Source organism: Anser cygnoides, chromosome 6, assembly GCF_040182565.1.
Source record: "Anser cygnoides isolate HZ-2024a breed goose chromosome 6, Taihu_goose_T2T_genome, whole genome shotgun sequence".
Lineage (NCBI taxonomy): Eukaryota > Metazoa > Chordata > Aves > Anseriformes > Anatidae > Anser > Anser cygnoides.
Window position 1 is genome coordinate 136,729 of NC_089878.1, and position 9,458 is coordinate 146,186.

The 9,458-nt window shown below is 39.8% G+C and overlaps 1 long non-coding RNA gene across 1 annotated transcript; it reads right to left on the reverse strand.

Annotated features, from left to right (window-relative positions):
• Positions 1-1,705: 1,705 nt before the first annotated feature.
• LOC136791092 (uncharacterized) lies at positions 1,706-8,003 on the reverse strand. Its single transcript, XR_010832333.1, has 4 exons — positions 7,065-8,003; positions 5,569-5,611; positions 3,861-3,989; positions 1,706-2,968 (listed from the first exon to the last, which is right to left on the reverse strand). It is a non-coding gene; the product is annotated as an uncharacterized lncRNA (long non-coding RNA).
• Between the last annotated feature and the right edge of the window lie 1,455 nt (positions 8,004-9,458).

Sequence of the window (9,458 nt, forward strand, 5' to 3'; positions counted from 1 at the left end):
TCCTGCAGTAAATGACCAGCTGAGTGAAGCTTGCATTTAGAGTATGTGCTCCTACGTTAGAGGGAAATAGCTTTTCCTCTTCAGAAGTGCAACTGAGTGGTGAACTGGCAGCTACGTAGGGAACTAGTTGTACCAAAGGGTTTGTGTTGAAGGCACAGAAAAATATGCAGGTCCCAACAGTAAAGGATTGTCTGTAGGCATCACACTGAGTACAGATGTTGTCCGCGAGTTCGTGCCCAGTGCACCGCGCCAATAAGCACCCAGAGTCGGAATGCACACCAAGGTCTTTTAATTACATAATTAATTACAGAACTCTGCAGAGTCAGGTACTTGGCTATCTTTCGCAAAGCAAGCACACCTCTGACTCGAATCACCGTCATTCATACACAGGAAACTTGTGAAAACTCTCTCTTTGGCTCCTTTTGATTGGTTATTACAGCTCACCTAACTTTTCTCTACTGAGCTTGCGCATTACAGAGGAACACCGGGGGGGGGGGGGGGGGGGGGGGGGGGGTGGTACAGGAGGAGGGGGACACACACCGAATCCCACATTAGCAAGGATTATCATTTTGACAGGTGTGATTTCTAATGTGTTAATGACCCTTAATGAGCAAAAGGTTACTACAGGCCAGTCTGGAGCTGGTTTTCTCCTTCTTGTTTTTTCCCTTTTATCCCTTCTCTTCCTTGCTTCTGCTAGCTCAAGGCTACCTGTCTCTCTCCTTCCTTATTTTCTCAGCTAAAAGACTACACAAGCTACAGGCCTCCCTATTTTCTTCAAGGTTTCCTTGCTTTTCTCCCAGCTTTGGGACTACACAGGTGTGCTTTGATATTTGCCAGTATAGCTAAAACTCATGCCAGTCTGCTCACGCACAATAAGCAGTAAGAGTTAAGGACTGGTTTCATCTGCTTTTTACATAGTAACATCCTCCTTATGTTTTAGATATGCTGTAGTTAAAGCTTAAAGTAGTTCAAGTAGTTAAGTTAAAGGAGTAAAGTTACTCCTTGTGGAGTAATTGCCTTAAGTGACTAGGCATTATAAGCACCCCTCCATCCCAAAAGCTACCCGCCTCCAAGGGGCAACCACCCCTCACTGAGCACATCCTCTGAATTTCTCGGAGCCTGTACCTTTAAACGCAAGCGAGGTAATTTCTACCAATCACAACCAAGATACGCATGACTGGAGTCACTCAAGCTCCACCTAAAAGATAGAAAATAATATAAATTGGCTTAAGAGAAAGGGAATGTTGGGGAAGATACTGTCACGAAGGATACCTTCTGACATCAGTCGACAGGCTGAGCCTCTCACCCCTCCCCCCCCCCGCCCACTGGGATGCTGCGAGGTAAGATCTGAACGCTTGGTTATACCAGGCGTCTCCACGGAAACTTAGAAATCTCTAGCGTCTTTATGCTTTTTAACATCTTAATACCTAGGCCGTGTACCTGTGCATTTCATGCATGCTAGCTTGCTTTTGCAGACAGTGAATTTATCACTGGCAATCCAAAGGACCTGTGTATCTGTTGCCGTAATAAACTGCACTTAATTGCATTGTTCCTGGCCGTGACAGTTCTCCTTGAACGCGACTAGAGCGAGGGCGTGCTGCGTTGTTGGTGGATCCGTGGCCGTGATAGTTCAGTACCCTGAAGCCGACCGCACCCGTAACGGTCAATCGGCTACACCCCTTAATGCGACACTACTAAAGGAAGAAGATGACAGGGCTTGCATTAGGCACGAGTTGCATTAGGCTTTGCATGTGAAAACATCCCCAAATAATTTCACATGGATTTAACGTTTTTAAAGGGAAAAAAACAGGAAGGTGTAGTCTTTCTGTAAGCTACAGCCCTAGATAGTTAAGGCATCAGCATTCATTCCTTTGCTTGACAACAAACTATGAACATACAGAAGAGTTAAATATTTTCATTGCATTCTTAAAGGCGATTTTTCAGACTTGTGCTTCAGTTGTTGGAGTTGAAGAAATCGGTAGACGCCCTTACTTTTACGTTAAGACCAAAATCTTTATCTAAGATTGTGTTATCTAACACAACTAAACTCCCACCCCCACATGTCTTTTTGGAACTTCTGAAAGATCTTTCTGCAGTCCCACTCTGATGGTCTTTCAGTTGTTGAACCTGAGCTGTGCCTACCGCACCAACGAATGCTTTCATGACACAGTATTTTGTCAAAGCAGTTTTGCTTCTTGGAGCTACAGAAGCAGCTCTGGCTACATGATAGGGAACTGTGCTGCACTGGCAAAAACAGACTTACTTACAGACTTAACACCACTTGCTAACTTGATCTATTTCAAATCTCATTTTAACTTTAAAGAGCAATCAGTTTTGCGGTTCCTGTCTTACTAAGTTGCCTTGTTTTGCATGGAAGGTCAGCCTGTGAATGTTTTGCTTTATTGCATGCTTCAAAAAAAGGCTGAGAGGAAGAGACTGGAGGAACCTTTTCTATTCTATAGACTTTCCCCCACGAATGTGGAATTGCAGGCTACTTGGATGAATGTTCGAATGTAAGGGAGCAAGCCTCAGCCAAAGGAGGTAGAATCCTTGCTTAAGAGGAAGTAGCAGTGTGGGGACATCTTTGCTTAATGGGAGCCGTTTAAACTCTTCATAGAAACTCAATAAGCTCTACATCTTATGTTTGGAAAGCAGTATGGTTACGCAGCTGCTAACCTAATGACTTGAGTCTTCTGCTCTGCAACCACGTTTTGTTTTCAAGCAGTGCATACATCAGTTTAGGCTTTGGACAAGGAGATTTGTAATGCAAATAGTGATAAACCAGAATCAGTGCTACTGACGAGTGTAATGGTGAAATGCAGCAAATCAAGTGTTCCTGGAGAACTGTGAGATTACAAAACCAATAAGCCATGAAGCACTTTTTTTTTTTTTTTTTTTAATCAATTCTTATATGCTGAAATAACACCTTCAAGAAAATCTGTTTATCCAGCCAGGCGACGGTGTCTACCTGTAAGCACAAAGGAAACGCCTTGAGAGTTCGTTTGCTGTATTTGAAGTTCTTATACCCTGCAGAAATAATTATTTAGAGTAACATGTAACTGAGGAGATCGTAGCAGGAAGTATATTATTTCTAGCATTAAATTGCTGCCCCGTTGCCAGTGCAATCTAGGGAGAGAACTGTATATAATAGTTAAACTCCCCTGGACTGACTTAAATTTTAAAATATTCTGACAAAGTAAGCTCTAAATCACTTGACATTTTGAACAGTTTTAAACGGGTACAAAACCGAAGCTTTATAAACCAAGCAGCATTTATAATGCTTCATATATAAAAACAATGCCTATTTTTAAGATTTGTTACATATCTATGTAGATACGCTTGCTGGAAAAGCCAGGTCTGTTGTAGACCAAATGCTGCAGATTAAGACTTGTGGCTTACCAGTTCCATTTCTGTATTTTCTTGGAAAATGTTTCGAGTTAGAGTTTAAATATAAAATGTAAATACTGTACAGATATATATTGAAATAAGTATTTCTTGGTGTACACAGGTGATTTGCATGACAAATACTCTGTATCGATCATTGTTAAAAACGCAATGTTCTGTGTAAATCCACTGCGTATTAATCTTTTCATTTATCATCAAGAGCTGTTACTTAAGCCTGGACATTCTCAAAAATAAAGTGTGAAACTATATACCATTGTGTAGCTCCTCCTTTATCAAGAGTACATGCAAGATAATTGCTCCTTTTTTTTTTCTTTCTAGAGGATGATTCAATTTTATAGCATGGATTATAACCGCTCTTGCAAGTGACCTTCTTTTAAGCACAACAGTTTAAATGATCAGGTTACAGAGAAAACCCTTTCACTGCAAAATAGATTCAATAAAGACTTGTGGCTTACCAGTTTCATTTCAAAACCCAAGGTGTTGGGTTTGATGGAAAAATGGTTGGTTTGGATGGTAAAAAGGTCGTCCGTTTTGATGGTAGGTTTAGTCTGAGTATTGAAGGCTTCCATCAGTAAGCTCTGCATCTGAAAGACAAAGGGAAGAAATGTCATTCCCTGTTGTGATACTCAACATGGAACTGTCTGGCTCAGTGGTTTTCTTTCTAAAGAGAGAAGTCACAAGCCTGCACACAGCTTGATCTGCTCTCTGACTACAGGGCTGAACTGACTGGAGAAGGCAGCTTCCAAAGCCCTCCCATTAAACTGACTGCATTTCAGTTCCATGCTAAAATTGGTCAACTGTACAGAATATTAGGACAAAGCTACCTGTTTTGATAGCAAACGGTAGACCTTAGGTAAGTTGCATTCATTTGAAGGTTTGACTGGACGGCATCCTTGTTTTACTAGTGATCTTGTGGTCAAGCTGACCAAATCCTAGCCACAGAACAGAAGCGTTCAGAAACTGGCTAGAGAGAGCACTTATTAGAGAGAGCAGGAATTTAACTGCTTTAACGCTGCTCTTTCTCTCACGTATCTGGAATTTCCTTAAATCACAAATTATCACTAGCTATCCTTGTTAATTTATTCAAAGTAACATGAGTCCAGGTGAAAAGGCACACTCTAACAAGTCCTCAGTTGTTCCTAGTCTGCTCCTAGCTTACTTGAGAGGTTCAATACAGTAAGAAATAAATAAATAAATAAATAACCTGCTGAAGTGGCCTTTTTTCAGATTAGATTCCACCATTCAGAAAATCCTGCTTAAGAGATGTTTTTTCTTTTCTTTGAAAGACTGACCTTCCCCCACATGAAACTAATTAGTATCTTTAGGCTTGATGAAATACATGAATTCCTCAATTTACCAAAATTGCTTTGCACAGCCCTCCCATCCTGCTTATGTTGCAAGCAGCGTATCTAAGTGGGGTACTGTTGGGGTACATCTCTTTCACTCATATGTAGCCCAGTGATCCCAATGCCCTGGACTTGTGTAATGTGTGCAAGACATTTACTTTCTCCCTATACTTTTGACTGGTTTAGAATAAGCGAGTTCGCCATCTGCTGGCCAGAGAATTCACCGAAGCCCAAAGAGCATTAGAGCAGACGCATTTTCTTCTGTGCTATTCCTGATTTATCAGCTAGAAGAGACACAGTTTAGTACAATCAGGATTCTTTTGACATTAGTAGCATAAAAAGTCTATTTTTGCAACACTGGTATTTGAAAGACCTCCGTTCAGTCCCTAATTTTGTTCTTGATAATGGGACAGATTGTATTAATGTTTGCAAGAATGTGTGAACAACCAGCCTCCCCTCCATGTCGTATTTTAAGATTAAAACTTGTGGTCGTCCCTGTCTCAAAACACAGTCATGCTTTGCAACAATCGCACTCCCTCTTTAGCTTGAAGGAACTTGTCAGTGCCAGAATCTACTGACTATGGCAATTTACTTCATCATCCAAACCGGGGCAGAATTTTTGAAAACCTCTTGCAAGATTTCACTTCTCCAAACATTATGTAGAAGACATTCAGCTGTAAAGCAAGAAGATGAAGTCCTTTGTTTCCTATGCCAGAATGACATTTTCAACACTGAACAGGATTGTCACCGACCGTTAACTGGTTGTTAAGTTGTGGCTAGGTATAAAATGTAGAAAATGTTTAAAAATAAAACTTGCCTTTGGATAGTGAACTGTCTTCTTCGGGGATTACTTCAGTTACCTGTAAGAGGAAAACAGATGATTTGGGGGGGTTGTTTGTTTTTAAGAACGGGTGCAGTCTTGCCAGTAATTTAGCTGGTATTTTTCAAAGTGACCTCTTAGAAACTTTACAGCACTGTTGAATCAACATGTCTCTAACCCTACAATTAAATAATGCTAAAAGATGCAGCAATTTATCTTCCTGCAAGTGCTTATTAAGATATCTGAGTAACTGCGACCGTGGCTTCATCACAGATATATATATATATATATATTTAATACTACACACTTCTGCTCAGAAAGAAAATCACGGAAAATGTAAAATTTCATTTGAGATGCTGAATTTGTTGCAGTGTGAGATCTTCTTCATCACATGATTCTATTCGTAATTAAACCATATTATCTACTGAGAGACCAAGATTACGACAAGAACAGCACAGAGTTCAGCATGAAGCCGATCAGGAGCTCAAGTTTGTACTTATTTTTTTGTAAGGAGATGTACCAAGCTGGCTTTTTTATTGTTTCATCAGCACATTTCTAAGCCTATACGAGCAGGGGGAAAAAAAAAAAAACAAAAAAAACCCAAGTAGAACAATTGCAGGGCTCCTCAGTTTACAGCATGAGGTCGCTTTTTCCAGGTGAAAAGCGGAGCCATAAGTGGCAGTACACTAAAGCCCTGGCACGTGGAGATCCGAGAGGAGAGCTGTTTGGCCCTCCTTTTCACTCCTGGGAACCACATACCTCAAAACCCACAGACTATGGGATATATCTCAGAGAAATCTTGGGAAAGGAGAGCATGAAGAGCATGTTTGTAAATTTATTTCTCCCTGGGCTTCTTCTGCTTCTCCAAGAAATACTTGTTTGAATATAACTTTGGCAGCAGTACTTATGCTGTTTTGCACCTACCACATTTAAAACTCCTACAAAAAACTGAAAAGTTAGACTGAAAAGCATCTCTTTCCGTTCTACTTTGTAAAGCTGCATGTTTTCCTCATGCAAAACAACAGGGGAATGGAAGCTAGAAAAGGAAATGCTGAATGTAAAACAAAACAAAACAAACCTCAGCCCTCCAGGACAAAAGCCGATAACTAAGTGCTTTCTAACATGCTGATTAGGTTTCAAGAGGATACCGCTTTAAATAAGTGTAATTGTCTGTCCATAGGCAGAAGCTGAATAATGGCAGGATGAATATCTATACTTAATTTTTTGTTACTGTCTTCCTGTAGCACACAGGGACTTGTTACGTTTAGGGAAAATGCTAACCTAATGGAGGGTTTAAACCATAAGCTAGTTTGTTATACCAAAATGACTGAGAGAACAAAGCATAAAGTGTTTTCAGATTTCTAGTACACCTTGATTGCTATCCATTAAACTTAAGACAGGTTAAACAAAGCACAGGAAATAAGAGAACTCCTAGTCCCACAACTGGCAAATTGTGCGCACACTTTCCATTCCTGAGAAAATAATACACAAACCTGAAAAATGCATTTAACTGAGAAAACGAAGACATCCTTGTCCTATTGGAAGACTAAGGTGACAGCTCTTGGGCTCAGTGATTTTCAGATAAGCTCCAGTCTTCAACTTGCAGACACCAGTGACAGCTCCTTTTTTTGCATTGAAAGGGAAAATGTTTCAACAACACATTGAAAACATACTTAAGGGACAAGAAACAAAATCAAGACTGCAGTGAGAAGGAAAACAGAAAAACAATACTGGGAAAAAAAAAAAAAGAGAAAAGAGAAAAGACCTTGGTCTTTGTATCGACCAACGAGATAAGCCTTACACATTTTTAAGTTTATTTTTGACGATTGATTGATGCGTTACCAGATATTAAGTACTAATCAAGAGCAAATATTAACACTAGTAAGAATAAATCCGATCCACCAGCCCTTATTCAAAATACATCAATTTCTAATTTGGAGACAACGTCTCTCTGACAAGGAAGTAGAAAAGCTGTAAATACCGATATAGTTTCCTCTCCCGATGTTCCATATACATACCGACGCTGTTCCTACACCTACACTCTGAGCATAAATTTATGTTGACATGAGTATCGGGTGTTATTTCTCTCTCTGTTTGCCTTGAGAGACTCTCCTCCTGTCCACTGAAAAGTAAACTCAAGATTCCAGATCAGTTAAGACAGTTGCTAGCCCCCCATTCAGAGTTCTGCAGCAGCACTGTTCAGATTTTTCAGCAGTCTCTTTACAAAATGACCACTTATAAGTGTACAAAAACACTTATCACCTAGCTTCTCAGTAGGTACACGTTTGGCCTCTCTTAAGCAGAGAGTCAATCACAGCTTAAGATTTTATACAAGATCCCATTTTCAAGTTTGGGGTTATTTCAGAAAATCTTTTTGCCTAGAAACAGTACTACTAGTAACACTTGAACTGGTTTGCCAGCACAACCTTTTACCCTGTTAGAAATGATGTTGACTTCTACCTTCATGTAGCATACATAGTGTCCTGTGCGACAGTTGATTCCATGATGCACCAGCACCGCATATAAGGCGTAGAGGAGTGGTTCTCCACTTGACTGAGACATGTAGGCTCAGAGGTCCAAATACTCAGGATATTTTACCTCCTAAAGAGAGACCAAGAAGATAGAAAAATTATATCAGAGTACTTCGCGGACTAGCCAGAGAAAAACACTTCCAAAAAACAGAGACTGGAATTATATGAATATATTTCTTGATTCACTAAAAATAAGTCTTCCCATAAGCAATGTTTAATACTAGAAGTTGCAGACAACTGTTTCCTGATGAATTAGCCTTCTCAGAGGAAAGTATATGCTTCTTGTCAAGCAGGAACTTTACTGATATTAAGAGAAAAATGAAAAAAAGAGAAAATGAAAATAAAAGCAGACCATTTCTCTATATTCTTAAGGTATATTCTTAATATACCTTGTTGATCTTTCCACCTGTGAAATCTGCAAATCTTTTCAGTGATATTGTGAGAACGTTGGAAGAACGGTGTATGGTAAATCTCTTGGATGCAGGAACCATCTTTTTACACCTTAAAAACAAGCAGAGACAAGTGTTTGAAAGCATCTTCTTTTTCGCCCCCAAAACAAACTCCTTTTAATGTCTCACGCATGCTTATGCTATTTGAATGATATTTACTTGCATCATGTGTTTGGTTTTTTCTTTCCATAAACCCATGCACTGCATGTCACGTTTGTTAATACAGAGAAGAAGGTAAGTTTTACCAACAACTCAGAGCACAGCGGGAACAGGAATCTCTCACGAAAGCATATTACCAGGGAGTTATAAAATATAAACAAAAAATAGTAAAAATGAGTTATATATAAGACTAATAACAGTTATCAGCAATGGAAAAAGTACCGTACATGTGCAAGGCCTTTCCTTTTAAGCTCACAAAAAGACAGAAAATTCTGGCTTTAAGTGTGACTGAACCGATCACACCTCAAAGAGCACGTTAAGGAAGGACCATGCAATTCAGATGTGAGGTGCTATTACAGTTCTTTCTCTTCCTCAGACATCACTTATGAGAATCCTGAATACGCTGCATGTTGCTTTCTAGGATCCGCAGGCTAAGACGAACCTGGGATTAAATTGCTTTAATAACCTATTGGACGCTCTTGATTCGACACCTTAATTTCCTTAGTATCCAACAACAAGAAGTGGATACTGCATTTTTCATTTAGAGGGGTCAGGCATGAATCCTACAGAACTGAGCCGGGCACTCTGTGCTTTTCTGAGGGGATGTTTGACTAACAGCTTGTTTTGCCAAACCATCTTATGCAAATGTTCAATTGTTTCTCACATACGTAGAAACATCTTACATATTGATCAGCACAGAGAGCGCCTGAACTCAACAGGCTTTCCCTGTGCACGGGTTAGGCTTAAG